Here is a 19,347-nt window from a genome sequence, read left to right as displayed (position 1 = left end):
GCATAATGAATAATTGTATTTTTTTGGGGGGGGGGACGACCCTATAGACTATGGCCCTGAACTTGCTTGACCATATACGGCATCACAAGTTCTTGATTTCAGTGGCGAGTCAATCACTTGTCAATAAAGCACTGTAGCTTGCCCATGGTTGTAAAGAGCTATCACTGGGAAGTGAACTTCAAAGGCTTTGACAACACTACTTCCTCTGCACCATCATCACAAAAAGCATTTGTTTTTCTTTGATACTCTGAGAATACAAAATCTTCATATCCCATGTTCTATTCTTATTAGGAGAAAGAAGTGTGGGAGGCTAGTAATGTATAGACATACTCAGTGTCCTTATATTGTGGCTAACTTGAATCATTCCTCAATGCTTAGCTGGCCCCTCTGGCAATGAAGGAGGTACAGCTCAGTGTCTTCTCCCTGCAACCGCTTTTTGCAGAATTCAATTTAAATACATTTCTGTCTCCCAAGCATAAACTTGCTTCAAGCGGGGGAAAAAAAAGACAAGTAACAGCAGCTACTTGATTTTCATGACTTGATAGCGCTCCTGAATATTACAAAACACAGCGAGAGACTTCAAAGCATAAAGACAAAGAATTGTCGGCTGAAATCGCAGTCAGCCAGGGAAATGTGTTATTGCATTTCTTCATTTGTTTTTTGTTTTCTTCTCTCTCTCAATTTCAGTACAAAATGTTTGAAGAGGGTAATGCTTTTATCTTTTCAATATAAAGGGATAAACCTTCCTTGGACTAAAGTGTAATAATGGCAGTGGGTTGTTGTGTAGGCTAATTGCAGTAGTGGGAGAATGACATTTCTTTATTATTTTATAATAAATGATTATTATTTTTATTATTTTATTTTACAAGACTACTGGGTTACATGTTTTACTTTGATCAATCTGGTAGGTTTTTCTGTTCCTATTTTGTACCTGGAAGATGTTCATAAATGACTCCCTAAGGCCTTGCCCCCGCTGCCTACGACAGCGTCCGCTGTTGCGGCCGCTGCGCGCACGAGAGCCCTCCCCGCAATGGTGCCGGGCCCGCTGCGAGGGGGGGCCGCTGCGCTCGTGCGAGAGCTACTCCTGCTCTCAATAGAATTGAGAGCAGGACTCGAAATGTGTGTGTAGCGCAGTTTCCTCCACCCTATGGGAGATATGGCGGCTACTGTGTGTGTGGCGCACAGGAGGCCTGAACCTCCACGGCTGGGAGCCTGGAGTGCACCTGATCCATCTGGTGAAAGCGCCTTCACCAGGACAGGATCCTAACTGTGTTGTCACAGGATAATATAAGAAATACACACTTGGCATAAGACAACAGTTTTAATGAACAGGCAATAACAGTAACACAATACTTATACATAGGCCACGCACGACCTTACCCACACAACTGTATACCCCTGTCCATCCACTCAGTCCACGCCCTAGTGATTGTCCCCCAATGTACAGAGGTGCCCTGGTCACCTACCCAACCAGGTGTCCACAGTAGCCAACCCACCCAAGAGTGTGTGTGACAGCGCTGCCCAAAAAAAGTGTTACTGTTGGTGCACTTGTAAATGGGGATACCTGCCAGGTGCTCCAGCACTGGTATCACCGACAGAAGAGAACTGTCCATCCCACGCCATCAGCGAAGACATCCGCCTCCACGTGGGGTGGTAACCGGTTGGAGTTTCCCACCATGAAGATAGTCTCTGTGCCTTGTGGTAGTGGTCTGGTCCCAGACCAGAGGCTACAACTGCTGTGTGGCGTTTTGCTGTGTCCCTGACACTAATGATGCTAAGTGGGGCAGTGTCCCTGTCTAAGGGGCCTGTCTCTATAGCAGCCACAAGCTATGTGGGATTTGGGGTCTAGCCTGGGCCTAACGGAGGGTCTCTGGCCTAGTGCAGGGGCCTACTGACACCCTGTACCTACACCCTTACCCTCTGATGTCCCAGCACCGACTGGCGTGGTCTCATCAGTGCGCCAAATGTATCTTCTGCTCACAGGTATTCCAGCCGTGCGATTGGCTGCTGCAGCCCATGTGCGTAGCAGCCCCAGTGACTGCTGGGTGTTGTAGTCCCCCTTTCTGTAATGGCCACCGCTACTATTTTCTGCACATGTGCAAGAAGAGTACCAAGATGGCCGCCGCAACTATTGGGCCATTGGGAAAGTGCGAACTTACTGCGCATGCGTGTGCATTTCAAGATGGCCACCACCTGCACTGAAGAGCTTCGGCGACCGGATCGCCACTCCAGCCCCCACCACAACTCCCGGCATACCGGGCATCTGTTTGCACCTTCCGGTGGCATCCGCAGCCGTGGTAAGGGGGGGGGGGTCAAGGGGAGCCCAGAGGGGGACCTGGGCTATATATATATATACCGTATATATATCACACACAATGAAAAGAGACAAAGACAATCCCCTAAAAAAGCACTCTAAAATAAACTACCAGAATGAACATATAGAGTATAGCAAAAAGACCCGAATGCTCTGTAAAGGCAGAAAATGAACAAGATTTTATTAAAGCAGCAAGACACACTAACTTAAAAACATAGACAAACAATTGGCAGCTAAAAATGTGTAGGCAGTGACTATCTGAAAGTAAGTGCTGATAATTGAACCAAAAAACTATAATGCGTCTAGATAATGATAATAATAATATAATCAGACACACTGTAAGCATAAATGGGACAAAAAATGAAAAAAACTAATTAAATAATCCCTAGTGTTATAAAAGATAAATTATAACTAAAGGCATAAGGAAAAGTATGGGATCAATAATTCTATATACATAAAAAATGTATATAGACAAAAATATGCCCTATAACCAAGGGAAAAACACAGGGGGGAAAGAAAAATAGAAACAAACTCATACCCTGGTCAGCAAGTACAAAAATTAATAGATAATCAAGCAGCATGGATATATGGAGTAACAGAGGTCATAACATATAAGTCAGTAGGAGCATAGTAAAATAGTTTTGCAAAAAGCCCATGCTGGAAAATGATGCAAACACACAAAAATGCAGGAACTACGAGGAACAGTAACACCAAACAGCAGAGGAGATTATACTCAGCTGTCACAAAATAGCAAACGGATTCAGTCCTCAGTGGTAACGCTCCAAAACTAGCTCATGTAGAAATCAAAGAAAGTCCATAGTTACTGAGCTGCAGGAAACACACCAGAAAAATCACATCTAGCTGCCATCACTCCGGGATGAAGCCCACCGACGGGCGAAACGCGTAGAGTGTCTTCTCTTGGCAGCTATATGTTATGACCTCTGTTACATTTTTTATGTATATAGAATTATTGATCCCAGTATCTAATAATGACTGTATGGTCACTGTATCTGGGCAGTTTAACTCCTTTAGCTGAGGAGGGGTTGGATCCTCTCAGTTTTATATGTGTATTTTTATTAATAAATAACATTTATCTAATCCCTGGTGCGCATTTGTGCATTTTTTCTTTTCTGTCTTTCAGGGTGTCCTCCCCCCTTTTTCACCTTCTGAAGTGGGAGCTTTTGGGGAGACGCTCCATGCACGTGCAGCAAAGGGATTTTCCATCTTTATTTCTGCAGCACGAGCGCTGAATATCCTTCTTTCTGCTTTAATAAAATCTTGTTCATTTTCTGCCTTTACAGAGCATTCGGGTCTTTTTGCTATACTCTATATGTTCATTCTGGTTGTTTATTTTAGAGTGCTTTTTTAGGGGATTGTCTTTGTCTCTTTTCATTGTGTGTGTTATATATTTGTATCTCTCCCCGAGCACCATCAGGTTACCCTTATTATTTTATTTCTGGTTTTCTGGGTTTATATATTTTTAATACCCAGTCAGTCAGTGTTATTTGGGGCCTGAATCAACTACATATATATAGTGTTGAGCAACATACCTTTTTGTGTGTTTGATATATATATATATATATATATATATATATACACACACACACACACACACATACACACACACAAAACATGAAGTCCGCAGCACACTCAATAGAAAAATGATTATTTAATCTCAATAAATCATCAGGCAATCACCAAAACTGCAGTGCGACGTAGGTTTCAGACTACAAGGTCTTTTCTCAAGTATTTTTCTGACAGAGTTTGAGAAAAGACCTTGTAGTCTGAAACGTACGTCGCCTTGAGTTTTGGTGATTGCCTGATGATTTATTGAGATTAAATAATCTTTTTTCTATTGAGTGTGCTGTGGACTTCATGTTTTTGAGTATCTATTAGACTGGTTGGTGTTCCCTGTCTGTCTGCAAGCACCTGGATTTCTGATAAGTATATATTATTTTTGGTCTGTGGCTCTTCGTTTATGTGCACCCAGCATTATTTTGTGTGTGTGTATGTATATATATATATATATATATATATATATATATATATATATATATAGACCTGGTTTTCACTAGAAACTTCTCTCTCTCCGATTTCTCCATTTCCCCTTTTCCTCTCTCTGACCATCACCTCATTCTCTCTATCTCGCTTCTCCCCTTCTCCTCCTCCATCTACCCCCCGGTTCTGCAGAAACCTGCGCTCTATTCACTTACCTGACTTTGAGTCCACTTTACGCTCCTCCCTCTCCTCTCTCAGCTCTGCTATAGACCCTGACAACCTGGTCAGGAACTACAACTCTTCCTTGTCCTCCTCTCTTTATCTACATGCCCCGCTTTCTCTCTGCCGCACTCGCCCTTTTAACCCTAGACCCTGGTTAAATTCCCACACGCGCATGCTGCGTTCCTCCACTTGTTCCTCTCAATGCCTCTGGAGGAAATCTCATACTCTCGCAGACTTCCTTCACTACAAATTTATTCTATCCTGTTTCAACTCTGCCCTCTTGCAAGCAAAACAAGCCTACTTTTCTTCACTAATCAACATGCACAAGTCTAACCCACACTGACTGTTCTCTGTCTTTGATACTCTACTCAAACTACCCTCACCTGCCTCTCCTTCCTCCATCTCCGCTCAGGACTTTGCTGACTATTTTAAGGAAAAGGTGGAATCCATACGGCAGAACATCCCCTCTGTTTCTTCCTCCCATCCTACACCTCTTCCTAACTCTCCTCCTGCCTTCCTTGACTCTTTTTCCACTGTCTCCGAGGAGGATGTGTCGCTGTTGATCGCCACTTCTCCCTGTACCACTTGCCCTCTTGACCCCATTCCCTCCCATCTCCTAAAACCTCTTGCTCCTACTATAATCCCTATGCTCACACACATTTTTAACTCCTCCCTCTGCACTGGAACCTTTCCATCCTCCTTCAAACATGCAACAGTCATACCATTACTCAAAAACAGCAAGCTTGACCCTACCTGTCTTTTTAACTATCGTCCTGTCTCCCTCCTGCCTTTTGCCTCTAAACTCCTTGAACGTCTTGTATTCTCTCGCTTGCTCCATTTTCTCAACACCTATTCTCTCCTAGACCCTCTACAATTTGGCTTCCGCACTGCTCACTCCACGGAAACAGCCCTCACTAAAATAACTGACTACCTCCATGCTGCCAAAGACAGAGGCCATTACACTCTGCTCATATTACTCGACCTCTCTGCAGCAATTGACACTGTGGACCACCCTCTTCTCCTTCACATTCTCCATACTCTTGGTATTCGGAACAAAGCTCTATCCTGGATCTCATCCTACCTCTCCCATCATACTTTCAGTGTCTCTTCTGCTAACACCTCCTCCTCTATTGATCTCTCTGTGGGGGTACCCCAGGGCTCTGTCCTGGGACCCTCTTCTCTTTTCTCTCTAGGTGACCTAATAACGTCTTTTGGGTTTAATTATCACCTCTATGCTGACGACACACAAATATACCTTTCAACACCTGACCTTGCACCTGCTGTACAAACCAAAGTTTCTGAATGACTCTCTGCTATATCATCCTGGATGGCCCTCCGCCGCCTTAAACTCAACATGGCTAAAACAGAGCTCCTCATACTTCCTCCCAAACCTGGCCCTACTACCTCCTTCCACATTACTGTTGGAACTACGATCATTCACCCAGTAGCCCAAGCACGCTGCCTAGGTGTCACACTCGACTCCTCTCTCACATTTGCCCCTCACATTCAAAACATTTCTAAAACCTGTCGCTTTTTTTCCTCCGCAATATAACAAAGATACTCCATTTCCTCTGTTGCTTGACTGCTAAAACTCTGACTCAGGCCCTCATTCTCTCCCGTCTTGATTACTGTAACCTCCTGCTGTCCGGCCTTCCTGCCTCTCACCTGTCTCCCCTACAATCTATCCTAAACGCTGCTGCCAGAATCACTGTACTCTTTCCGAGATCTGTCTCAGCATCTCCCCTCATGAAATCCCTCTCCTGGCTTCCGATCAAATCCCGAATCTCACACTCCATTCTTCTCTCACTTTTAAAGCTTTTGTAAGGATTCGGAGTCACGCCGCTCTCGGCGTGCTCCCCACTCACCTGCAGCTCCGCCGGGTCCTCCCGCGCCACACAGGCAGCCTTCCTACAAGACGCCGATCGCAGCTCCACGTGGGCGTGCGCGCGCACGCAAATGCTCCTCTTCAAGGGTTGGTCCTGCGGGTATGCCCGGTCACACGCTCACAAGCGCTGCTACACGGAGGCGCGGCCACACGGAGGCACACCAGCCCCTTAAAGGCACAGTACCTCAAACTATTGCTGCTACTAAATACAACCTTACTACTGGGCTTTATGGCTCCTCCCCTGGGACTCATGCTTGACCTATCCCTGCCGTACCCTGGCCCATTCACACACCCCCACCTTGCTACTCTGCCATTGGACCCTCTTGCCTATATATACCCTGCAGCTTCATTAACTCGTCGGCTGAGCATAGAACCAGTTGTTCTCATCACTCTCTGCCTTCCTAGTCCTGTCTTGTCCTGTCTTGCTTTGCAGTCTTCCTCGTGTACCGAACCGGCTTCCTCTACGACTACCCGCACCTCTGGCATCCCGAACTTGGCATACGGCAATACGACTCTCCGCACCTCTGGCACCCCGAACCCGGCAAACGGTAAATGATTACGTCCTTCTCTATAACCCCGGACTTGGCGAACAGCACCCTCTACCATCCGTACCTCTCCTGCCCCGACCCGGACTCCCAGACCACTCTACTCTCAAGACGTGCCCTCGTGGCTGTGGGTGGCGTTATATCCTATCCCACCTCAGCACCGTGGTCCCACCTCGTTTGTGGTGAGCTCGTCCTGACATTATGCGCAACCCTACAAACATGGACCCCGCTGAGGTGGAGCGTACTTTAAATTCCCACACGAATCTCTTCACCAGGCTAGAGACTTATCTGGAACAAGCTGATAGGCGAATGGATACGTTACAGCAGAGCCTTCATTCCCTTACCGTTCAAGTCCGAGCTCTCAGTCGGGAACCTTCACCCGTGGCCCCCACAGCCTCCGCAACAGCTTTTCCAGCACCTCCAATTGCTTTGGAACCCCGTATTCCTGCTCCCAAACACTATGCTGGGGACCCCCAAGGATGTAGGGGCTTCCTTAACCAATGCCTCATTCCATTTCGACTCTCGCCCTCTCGTTTTGTCTCTTCGTCTCCAGGGTCGGCTATATCGTGGCTCTTCTCATCGACGAGGCGCTGGCATGGGCTTCTCCCATCTGGGAACAACAAGGTCCCCTCACACAGGACATCGACCTTTTTGTCCATGAGTTCCGAAGAGTCTTCGACACCCCTGCATGGCAATTAACGGCAGCATCCTCTCTTCATCACATAACCCAGGGATATCGACCCGTCGCCCGGTACGCTGTGGAGTTCCGCACACTTGCTGCTGAGACGGGATGGAACAATGAAGCACTATCTTCAGCATTTTGGCAAGGTCTCTCTGAATCCCTAAAGGATGAGCAGCACGGGAACGTCCCACTGACCTAGAGGATCTGATTGGTCTGTGCGTTCGAGTGGACCAGCGTCTGCAAGAGCGGAGGACCGAACGTTCTCATTACCGTCAACGGGTTTCAAGGCATCTTGCTCCATCGTTCGTGGCTCCTACACCCCCTTCCGGGGACGCCCCGGAACCAATGCAGTTGGGAGGTAACAAGCTGTCTGCCGAGAAACAACGTCGGCGCAATGCCGGTCTCTGCATGTACTGTGGCAATTCCGGTCACATAGTACTCCAGTGTCCCCACAAGCCGGGAAACGCCAACTCCCAATGAAATCCCGGAGAGTTTTGTTGGGAATACTGACCCTTTCTCCCATCATCAAAGACGTCCTTCCCACCAGGATACTGTTGCCCGTTACACTGTCTGGAGAGGGGTTTCACACTCAAGCACGGGCGTTCATTGACTCCGGTTCCGCCGGCAATTTCATCGATGAGACCTTTGCTAGACGGAACAATATTCAACTTATCAGTAAACAGACGCCAGTAGGTCTGGAGGCCATTGACGGTCGACCTCTACTGCCGGCATTCATCACGCTACAGACGGTGCCTCTCCTACTGCAGTTCGTCGACGTTCATACGGAGATCATTACCCTCGATGTTATCCACACTCCCTCTGTTGAGCTGATTTTGGGGCTTCCTTGGCTTCAACTCCATAATCCTTGCATCGATTGGACGGATCGGGAACCCATCCAGTGGGGTGTTCCATGTGCCAAGACATGTACCAGGATTTTCCAGAAGATTGGTGGGGTGTCTACCATGCCAGAGAAGGTTGACTCCCTACCTTCTGTGTATTTGGAATTCCGTGATGTATTCGACAAAGCACGTTCCGAGGTTCTACCTCCGCACCGTCCTTTCGACTGTCCTATTTACCTGCTACCTGGGGCACCTCTTCGCAGAGGACGATCCTATCCTCTCTCTCTCCCAGAGACTAAAGCCATGAACACCTACATTGCAGAGAATTTAGAGAGGGGTTTCATTTGAAAGTCTTCCTCTCCAGTCGGAGCAGGCTTCTTTTTCGTCAAAAAGAAGGACGGTTCTCTTCGTCCATGCATAGACTACCGGGGTTTGAATAACATCACACGCAAGAACCGCTACCCACTGCCCTTGATACCGGAACTCTTCGACCGTCTTCACGGAGCAACTATCTTTTCTAAATTGGATTTAAGAGGTGCCTACAATTTAGTAAGGATACGTGAGGGAGACGAGTGGAAGACTGCTTTTAACACCCATGACGGACACTATGAATACCTGGTCATGCCGTTCGGTCTGTGCAACGCACCAGCAGTCTTCCAGGATTTCGTCAATGAGATTTTTCGGGACATTCTTAACAAATTTCTTATCGTCTACCTAGATGACATCCTAATTTTTTCTAAATCCACTCAAGAACACCTCAAACACGTTCAACAGGTGCTGTTACGCCTCCGGGAGAACCATCTCTTTGCGAAATTGGAGAAATGCCAGTTCCATCTCACGTCCGTGGCATTTTTGGGATATATTATCTCTGACTCCAGATTCAATATGGATCCAGAAAAACTTAAGGCTATTTTGGACTGGCCCCGCCCAACCACCCTCAAGGCCGTGCAACGCTTTTTAGGTTTTGCAAACTATTACCGGCGCTTTATTCGCAATTTTTCTTCTACGGTATCTCCCATAACTGCTCTTACGAAGAATGGTGCAGATCCCTCATCATGGTCTGGGACCGTCATACAGGCATTCAATCTTCTAAAAAAGGCTTTTGTGTCTGCCCCTATCCTTACCCACCCAGATCCTAAACTTCCATTTACCCTGGAGGTAGATGCCTCTGACATCGGGGCTGGGGCTGTCCTGTCCCAAAGGACTTCTCCCTTATCCAGACTACACCCATGTGCCTTCTTTTCGAAGAAATTCTCGTCCACAGAACGGAATTACGATGTCGGGAACCGGGAGCTTTTGGCTATCAAGTTGGCATTAGAAGAGTGGAGACACTTCTTAGAAGGTACGGAGACACCCATAACCATACTCACAGACCATAAGAACCTTCTCTACTTAGAAGGGGCACGTCATTTGAGCTCTCGACAAGCCCGCTGGGCACTATTCTTTTCACGATTCAATTTCCTCATCTCCTTCATTCCTGGCTCCAAAAATCTGAAGGCGGATGCCCTGTCTCGACAGTTCCTTGCAGAGGACAAGTCTGAAGAGCAGCTAGAGACGATTATTCCCTCTAGATGTATTCTGTCCGCCAACTCCTTTGATTTTATGGACAAGATTCAATCTGAGCAATCACAGACTCCGATGGGGTTCAAGGTTCCGGAGGGAAGACTCTACACGGCACCCCAACACCGCAAGAGGGTTCTCGAGTGGTGCCATTCCTCTAAATCGGCAGGACATCCAGGGATACGGAAAACCAACGACCATGTTCAACGTACCTTCTGGTGGCCAGAGAGGGCTAAGGATGTGGAGGAGTTTGTTAAAGCGTGTGGCACTTGCGCTCGCAACAAAGTACCCTGGGTCAGACCAGCAGGCCTTCTTCTTCCTTTACCCATTCCAGACCGTCCCTGGAACCATATTTCTATGGACTACATTGTAGAGCTCCCAGACTCCAAAGGGAAGAATACGATTCTTTTGGTAATTGATCGTTTTTCCAAACAGACGCACCTTGTTCCCTTGAGGGGTCTTCCGAATTCCTCCAGGCTTGCGGAAGTTTTCATCCAGGAGATTTTTCGTCTTCATGGAGTGCCTTCAACCATTGTCTCTGATCGTGGGTCCCAATTTGTGTCAAGATTTTGGCGAGCCTTTTCCCGAAAATTGGGTATTTCACTTCAATTCTCCTCGGGATACCACCCACAGACCAATGGGCAGACGGAGAGGGCCAACCAAAACCTGGAACAATACCTTCGGTATTTTATAACCGATACATAGGATGATTGGGTGGATCTGCTTCCTTGGGCTGAGTTTGCTCTTAACTCCCTTCGCAATGACTCCACTCAAGAATCTCCGTTCATCATAAATTGTGGCTTTCATCCTTCCCGTTTACCCTTCTCCCCTCTATCCTCAGGAGTACCAGCGGTTGAGAAGCACATCTCCCTGCTGAAAGACTTATGGACGAGGATTCAGGAGAACTTAAAGGTGGCCACAGGGAGACAGAAACTCCAAGCAGATCGCCTTCGACGCCAGGTGCCGGAGTTCGCCCCAGGAGACAGGGTGTGGCTTTCATCCAGGAATATCCGACTAAAGGTTCCTACCATGAAGAAACAAAAATAAACTGTGCGCTACTATCTAACTTTTAATATATATGGATACAGTGCAGTGACTAAACCATAAAATATTGAAATAAACCACAATACCACAGTGAATAAGTGATAAGATAATAAAATTATATCATAACCGTGTGGTTGATAAAGGCGTCTGCTGCTATAAACATTAGGGGTTGCTCAGCACCCCACACACTCTAAGAAATGGAAACAAAAAGAAAACAGCGCACAACGCCAAATAGTGAAGCAAGTACAAATATATATTATAATAATAACAGGGTAATAAATCTGCGTACATCAAGTTGATAAAATATGTGCATTTAGTGTATATCACACTAGTTTACCACTCCGCAGCTGTAAGCAGGAAGGTCTGGTACTTGGCTTTCTCTGCAGGAGCCTCCGTGGTGGTTCTGGGGCATGGGATTCTTCCCTCACTCCTCTCCGGCAGGACGTCACTCTCAAGGGGGTTTCCTTTAAGCAGAGAAAAACAGAAAAGACACAGCGCAAAACGCTCATAGTGTAAAAAAATATTATATATTAGTATAACCAATAAAAGGTGAGTATTAAGCGTACATCAATAAAGTGAAAAACAATCAGTTTCGGGATATTGTTACCCAAACGCCACAGGAGACCGGAACAGATGTCCTCGCATGGATTTGGACACTGGTGCCTCTGGTACACAGTCCTGTTAGGGTAAGTAGGAAGCCTTAGAAAGTTCTACTCCCACGACACAGATCACACGTGTGCTGCTGTCCCATGCAGTGCTTTTGGGCAAAGCGGAGCTCCACGCCAGCTAGATTCTCTCTCTCCCCTCCGTGCAGAACACTTCCGGGTTGGTGACGTCACCGCGGGAGAAAACGTCGATTTTGGCGCCGTTTTTGCTGGGGCTGCTCGCGTGATGGGGTAGTTGTTAGAGATTAGACTCTTGGCAGTTCTTCCAACGCGTTTCGAAACCCGTGGGTTTCTTCATCAGGGAATAAATGTGAGTGGTATTAGAGGAACTTTAAATACCCCACGCTCGTGACTCATTGGCTAATCCTGCTACTCACACAGCCAATCAGAAGGTGGTAGGGGAGGGGTAAAGTCCCGGTAGCGCGCGTCACTGGTTGTCACTAGTAACATAACAACAATACAATAAACTTTATTAACAATCAGAAAAAATAACAATACAGACGCGATTGATGATGCTAAAAGCAAAGAAAAAAATGTAAAACACTAATCAAATACATAACACGGAGGTGTGTCAACACCTGACACACTAGGATGACCATTTTTATCCCAATTTGGACAAATATTTAGAAGAAACACGAGAAGCTCTCAAAGACCAATCAATCTTAAGAGCATTCATAGTATAGGTGCATATTATTTCTTATGAAAAAAAAAAAAAAAGGAGAACCTTGCAGCAATATAAAACTAAAAGGACATAGAGACAAAACCTAAAATTATAAATAGCTAAAATGAGTGAAATAAAATAAAATAAACAAAGGTCCTGGACATTAGATACACAGAGACATCAGTACAGAGACCAGATATCTATGTCTTCATTTAAACCCCCTGGATACAAGGTGTTCAATTTGTGTATCCAGAAGGTTTCCTGCCTAGAGAGTTCTTTCACTCTGTCCCCTCCTCTCCTGTTTTTTGGTATATATTTGATTCCTTTAAACAATAGAGAGGAGGGGTCACTGTTATGGCATTGTGCATAGTGTTTCGACAGACTGTGCTTCATAAACCCTATTTTTATGTTACGCAGGTGTTCTTGAATACGCACTTTTAAATGTCGTTTAGTACGTCCTACATAAAATAGGCCACACGGACACTCCAATAAATAAACTACATGGTCAGTGTTACAATAAATAAAATCCTTAATCTCATGGATTTCTCCATTTAGACAACTAAAAGTTTTTTTCTCCGGATGCAAATGCTTACACGCCGAGCACTTATCACACGTAAAGTTCCCAACTGGTTTGTTGCTCAACCACTTTCTATCCCCACTAGGGTCTTCAGATACTTTAATGTCACTTGGGGAGAGTGTGTTTTTTAGGTTTTTGGCTTTTCTGTATATGAATTTTGGGAATTTTGAGAGGTGGTCGCTCAGCAGTGAGTCATTTGTGAGAATTGACCAATTTCTCTTTATAATTTTCTCAATTTGCCCCGTCATTGAGTTAAAATTTGTGATAAAGGATACATTGCATTTGCCCTCATTCTCCCTGATTTTCTTGCTCGTTTTATTTTTTGGTAACAGCATTGTTTTTTTCTCTATTTTTCTTATTTTCTCCAGATCTTTAGTGAGTTTCTCTATACGATAGCCTCTCTCTAAAAATCTAGAAGTCAACTATTTGGCCTGTTCTTCAAAGTCTACTTCTGAGTTGCAGTTTTTCTTTAATCTGTAGTATTGGCCACTAGGAATATTTGTTATCCACGTTATTTTGTGGTTGCTTGTGGCTACAAGGAGGTTGTTTGCGTCAACCTCCTTGAAATGTGTCTTTGTCACCACATTACCCTCTACAGATACCGCAAGACTGAGATCCAAGTAGTGTATTTCTTTCTCGTGCTCTACAGATGTAAAGGTTAGGTTCCTGTCATTTTTATTTATATACTGTAAAAAATGTCCAATCGAGCACTGGTCACCGTCCCATATACACAGAATGTCATCTATAAACCGGCGCCACACAATAATGTTTGCCTTAAAGGGGTTGTTGTTATAAATGAAATCATCTTCCCATCTTCCCATATACAGGTTTGCGAAACTGGGGGCAAATCTAGTGCCCATCGCAGTTCCGCAAACCTGCAGGAAAAATTCATCTAGAAACATAAAATAATTATGCTTCAAGATGTAATTAATTGAATCTAGAACAAATTTTCTGTTTAGGGGGTGTAATTTAGCATCCTCTTGTAAAAAAGAATTGACGGCATTTAGACCTTCCGCATGTGGGATGTTGGTATATAGAGCCTGCACATCGCAGGTAAGCCACCTATATGAATCTTTCCACACAAAACCTTCCAACAAATTTAGCACTGATGTTGAGTCTCTTAAATATGAAGGAAGTTTTGCCACAAAGGGTTGGAGGAAATGATCCATATATTGGGATAGATTAGATGTTAAGCTTTCTATTCCCGAAATAATCGGTCTACCTGGCGGGTTCAAAAAGTTTTTGTGTGTTTTTGGGAGGTGATAAAAAATAGCAATCCTTGGGCTACTACAGTATAAAAAATCATATTCATTTTTTTCAATGACATCACTAATCAGAGCTTCATCTAAAAGATCTTTTAATATAGCCAAAAATTCCCCAGTGGGGTCCTTTTTTAGTCTTTTATAGGAGGTGGTGTCGTTTAGGAGTCTGAGGGCTTCCCCCTCTTAATCCTTCCTATCTTGTAACACCTCCCTTATCAGCTTGTCTGATTATCAAGTTTTTATTTTGTTTAAGGAGTTTTAGAGCCAATGCTTCGTTTTTATTTAAATTGTGTCAAAAATCACTACTTTTCACGTTACTAGTTAAAACATTAAAATCTTTGTTGACCATGTTAAAAAATGTCTCTATGTGGTGGCCTTTAGAGTGTGCGGGATAAAATTTGGACTTCCCTCTAAAAAGGGTATGTGTGCAAATTAGGTCTGTGTCGCTAGTCTCTGTCTGAATAGGTGGAACAAGACTGGCCTCAATAACTGTTTCTCCATTATTATGTTCTAAATCAGATTTAATAAAATGTCTCTTCAGAGTAAGATTCCGGACAAACTTCTGAAGATCTGAATACAGTTGAAATGCATTTGGGCCACATGAACGTGAGAAGGTGAGGCCTCTGTCTAAAACCTTTTTTTGGTCTTCCGTCAAGATGACTGTAGACAGATTAAAGATCCCTTTCGGGGATACAGTTTTCCTACTGAAGAAGTAGTTAGATCTACGAAACGCGTTGGATGTTATTAATCTATGTCATTAATTTGCTAATTTACATTCATTGGATCCGCACTGTTATCAGTATTCTTTATGCTGTTTTGTGCTATTTGTGCCATTTGAGCTGTTCAAGCTATTGAGAGACTCTTAGGGACTTCTATCCCTCCCCCCTATCGTCTTCTCCACTGCCACGGAGACTGTGACGTCATCACGTCACACCACGTGATGGAGCGGCATCGTGGCACGCTGAGTGAGCCCCTGCTAGCTGCGGTCTGGTGTCCGCACAGCGGAACTGTTTGCTGAGCCACTCCAATGGCTCTGGACTGTTTTGACATCTAAGTGGCCGTGACGAGCAGTGAATCCTCACAGGAGAGACGGGTTATTCTAGGGGAAATTCCCCCAAAGACGGCATATCGCCAGATGAAGAGTGGTCCCACTGAGCATTTGAACCTGCAGTGAAGCCAGGCTGCTTAAAGGAAACCCCCTTGAGAGTGACGTCCTGCCGGAGAGGAGTGAGGGAAGAATCCCATGCCCCAGAACCACCACGGAGGCTCCTGCAGAGAAAGCCAAGTACCAGACCTTCCTGCTTACAGCTGCGGAGTGGTAAACTAGTGTGATATACACTAAATGCACATATTTTATCAACTTGATGTACGCAGATTTATTACCCTTTTATTATTATAATATATATTTGTACTTGCTTCACTATTTGGCGTTGTGCGCTGTTTTCTTTTTGTTTCCTACCATGAAGCTAAATCCAAAGTTCCTCAGTCCCTTTCCCGTGGTCAGGAGGATTAATCCTGTGGCTTATCATCTGCGCCTTCCACCCTCGATGAAGATACCTCCAGTCTTCCATATATCTTTGCTTAAACCAGCATTTCAGAGTCCTCGCTTTTCTAAGACTACTTCTCCTCCACTTCCTCTGCTGATTCAAGGTCAACAGGAGTACGAGGTCCAGTCTATCCTGGATTCTAGGATTTCCAGAGGAGGAGTACAATACCTGGTCCACTGGAGGGGGTTCGGACCAGAGGAACGTTCATGGATTCCCCACCGGGATCTCCATGCACCTCGACTCGTCCAGGGTTATCATCGTAGGAATCCCTCCAAACCATGTCATGGATGCCCGGAGGTCGCCCCTGAAGGGGGGGGGGGGGGTACTGTAAGGATTCGTGAGTCACGCCGCTCTCGGCGTGCTCCCCACTCACCTGCAGCTCCGCCGGGTCCTCCCGCGGCACACAGGCAGCCTTCCTACAAGACGCCGATCGCAGCTCCACGTGGGCGCGCGCGCGCACGCCAATGCTCCTCTTCAAGGGTTGGTCCTGCGGGTATGCCCGGTCACACGCTCACAAGCGCTGCTACACGGAGGCGCGGCCACACGGAGGCACACCATCCCCTTAAAGGCACAGTACCTCAAACTATTGCTGCTACTAAATACAACCTTACTACTGGGCTTTATGGCTCCTCCCCTGGGACTCATGCTGGATCTATCCCTGCCGTAGCCTGGCCCATTCACACCCCCCACCTTGCTACTCTGCCATTGGACCCTCTTGCCTATATATACCCTGCAGCTTCATTAACTCGTCGGCTGAGCATAGAACCAGTTGTTCTCATCACTTTCTGCCTTCCTAGTCCTGTCTTGTCCTGTCTTGTTTTGCAGTCTTCCTCGTGTACCGAACTGGCTTCCTCCACGACTACCCGCACCTCTGGCATCCCGAACTTGGCATACGGCAATACGACTCTCCGCACCTCTGGCACCCCGAACCCGGCAAACGGTGAACGATTACGGCCTTTTCTATAACCCCGGACTTGGCGAACAGCACCCTCTACCATCCGTACCTCTCCTGCCCCGACCCGGACTCCCAGACCACTCTACTCTCAAGACGTGCCCTCGTGGCTGTGGGTGGCGTTATATCCAATCCCACCTCAGCATCGTGGTCCCGCCTCGTTTGTGGTGAGCTCGTCCTGACAGCTTTACACTCTTCTGCCCCTCCTTACATCTCAGCTCTAATTTCTCGTTATGGACCATCTAGACTATTGCGTTCTTCTCAAGGATGTCTTCTTTCTACCCCCTTTGTATCTAAAGCCCTCTCCCACCCTAAACCTTTTTCACTGACTGCCCCACACCTCTGGAATGCCCTTCCCCTCAGTACCCGACTAGCACCCTCTCTATCCACCTTTAAAACCCAACTTAAGACACACTTGCTTAAAGAAGCATATGAATAGCACTGTGGATATTCTGAACACATGATACATAAAGCTTGGCCCCCTGCAGACGCACTTACCAGAACTCCCTCCTACTGTCTCTGTACGTTCTCCCTACCTACCAATTAGACTGTAAGCTCCTCGGGGCAGGGACTCCTCTTCCTTAATGTTACTTTTATGTCTAAAGCACTTATTCCCATGATCTGTTATTTATATTATCTGTTATTTATTTGATTACCACGAGTATTACTACTGTGAAGCGCTATGTACACTAATGGTGCAATATAAATAAAGACATACATTACAATATATATATATATACTGGTATACCCGGCGTTGCCTGGGCGTGGAAGGGCAGGGGGGGGAGGGGCGAGGAAGGGCGGAGGGGGGGGAGGGGCGTGGAAGGGCAGAGGGGGGGGAGGGGTGTGGAAGGGCAGAGGGGGGAGGGGCGTGGAAGGGCAGAGGGGGCAAAGGGCAGGGGGGCAAAGGGCAGGGAGGGGCGGGGGGCAAAGTGCAGGGAGGGGCAGGGGGGCAAAGGGCAGGGAGGGGCGGTGGAGCAAAGGGCAGGGAGGGGCGGGGGGCAAAGGGCAGGGAGGGGCTGGGGGGCAAAAGGCAGGGAGGGGCGGAGGGGGGTGGCAAAGGGCAGGGAGGGGCGGGGGGGCAAAGGGCAGGGAGGGGCGGGGGGGCAAAGGGCAGGGAGGGGCAGGGGGGGCAAAGGGCAGGGAGGGGCGGGGGGGCAAAGAGCAGAGAGGGGCGGGGGGGAAAGGGCAGGGGGGCAAAGGGCAGGAGGGGCAAAGTGCAGGGAGGGGCGGGGGCAAAGGGCAGGGATGGGCAGGGGGGGGCAAAGGGCAGGGGGGGCAAAGGGCAGGGAGGGGCGGGGGGGGCAAAGGGCAGGGAGGGGCGGGGGGGGCAAAGGGCAGTGAGGGGTGGGGGGGACAAAGGGCAGGGAGGGGTGGGGGGGGACAAAGGGCAGTGAGGGGTGGGGGGGACAAAGGACAAGGAGGGGTGGGGGGGACAAAGGGCAGGGAGAGGTGGGGGGGACAAAGGGCAGAGAGGGGCAGGGGGGCAAGGGGCAGGGAGGGGCGGGGGGGCAAAGGGCAGGGAGGGGCGGGGGGGGGGCAAAGGGCAGGGAGGGGTGGGGGGGGGCAAAGGGCAGGGAGGGGCGGGGGGGGGGCAAAGGGCAGGGAGGGGTGGGGGGGGGCAAAGGGCAGGGAGGGGTGGGGGGGCAAAGGGCAGGGAGGGGCAGGTGGGGGGGGGCAAAGGGCAGGGAGGGGCGGGTGGGGGGGAAAAGGGCAGGGAGGTTCGGGTGGGGGGGCAAAGGGCAGGGAGGGGTGGGTTGGCTTGGCAAAGGGCAGGGAGGGGCAGGTGGGGCAAAGGGATAAGGAGGGGCGTATGGGGGTGCAAAGGGCAGGGGGAGGGAGGGGGGCAAAGGGCAGGGGGAGGGAGGGGGGGCAAAGGGCAGGGGGAGGGAGGGGGGCAAAAGGCAGGGGGAGGGAGGGGGGGGGGCAAAGGGCAGGGGGAGGGAGGGCAGGGGGCAAAGGGCAGGGGCAGGGGGCAAAGGGCAGGGGGAGGGAGGGCAGGGGGCAAAGGGCAGGGGGAGGGAGGGCAGGGGGCAGGAGGGCAGGGGGCAGGAGGGCAGGAGGAGGGAGGGCAGGGGGAGGGAGGGGGGCAAAGGGCAGGGGGAGGGAGGGCAGGGGGCAAAGGGCAGGGGCAGGGGGCAAAGGGCAGGGGGAGTAAGGGCAGGGGGCAAAGGGCAGGGGGAGGGAGGGCAGGAGGGCAGGAGGAGGGAGGGCAGGTGGAGGGAGGGCAGGGGGCGGAGGGCAGGGGGAGAGAGGGCAGGGGGCAAAGGGCAGGGGGAGGGACGGCAGGGGGCAAAGGGCAGGGGGAGGGGGGGCAAAGGGCAGGGGGAGGGTGGGCAAAGGGCAGGGGGAGGGGGGCAAAGGGCAGGGGGAGGGAGGGCAGGGGGCAAAGGGCAGGGGGAGGGAGGGCAGGGGGCAAGGCCAGGGGGAGGGAGGGCAGGAGGGGGAGGGCAGGGAGGGCAGGGGGCAAAGGGCATTGGGAGGGAGTGCAGGTGGCTAAGGGCAGGGGGAGGGAGGGCAGGGGGGGCAAAGGGTAGGGGGAGGGAGGGCAGGGGGGGCAAAAGGCAGGGGGTGGGAGGGCAGGGGGGGCAAAGGGC

The sequence above is a fragment of the Ascaphus truei genome, chromosome 5 (genome assembly GCF_040206685.1).
Source record: "Ascaphus truei isolate aAscTru1 chromosome 5, aAscTru1.hap1, whole genome shotgun sequence".
Classification (NCBI taxonomy): domain Eukaryota; kingdom Metazoa; phylum Chordata; class Amphibia; order Anura; family Ascaphidae; genus Ascaphus; species Ascaphus truei.
The sequence above is the reverse complement of the archived record's forward strand: the minus strand, read 5'-3'. Positions refer to the sequence as shown.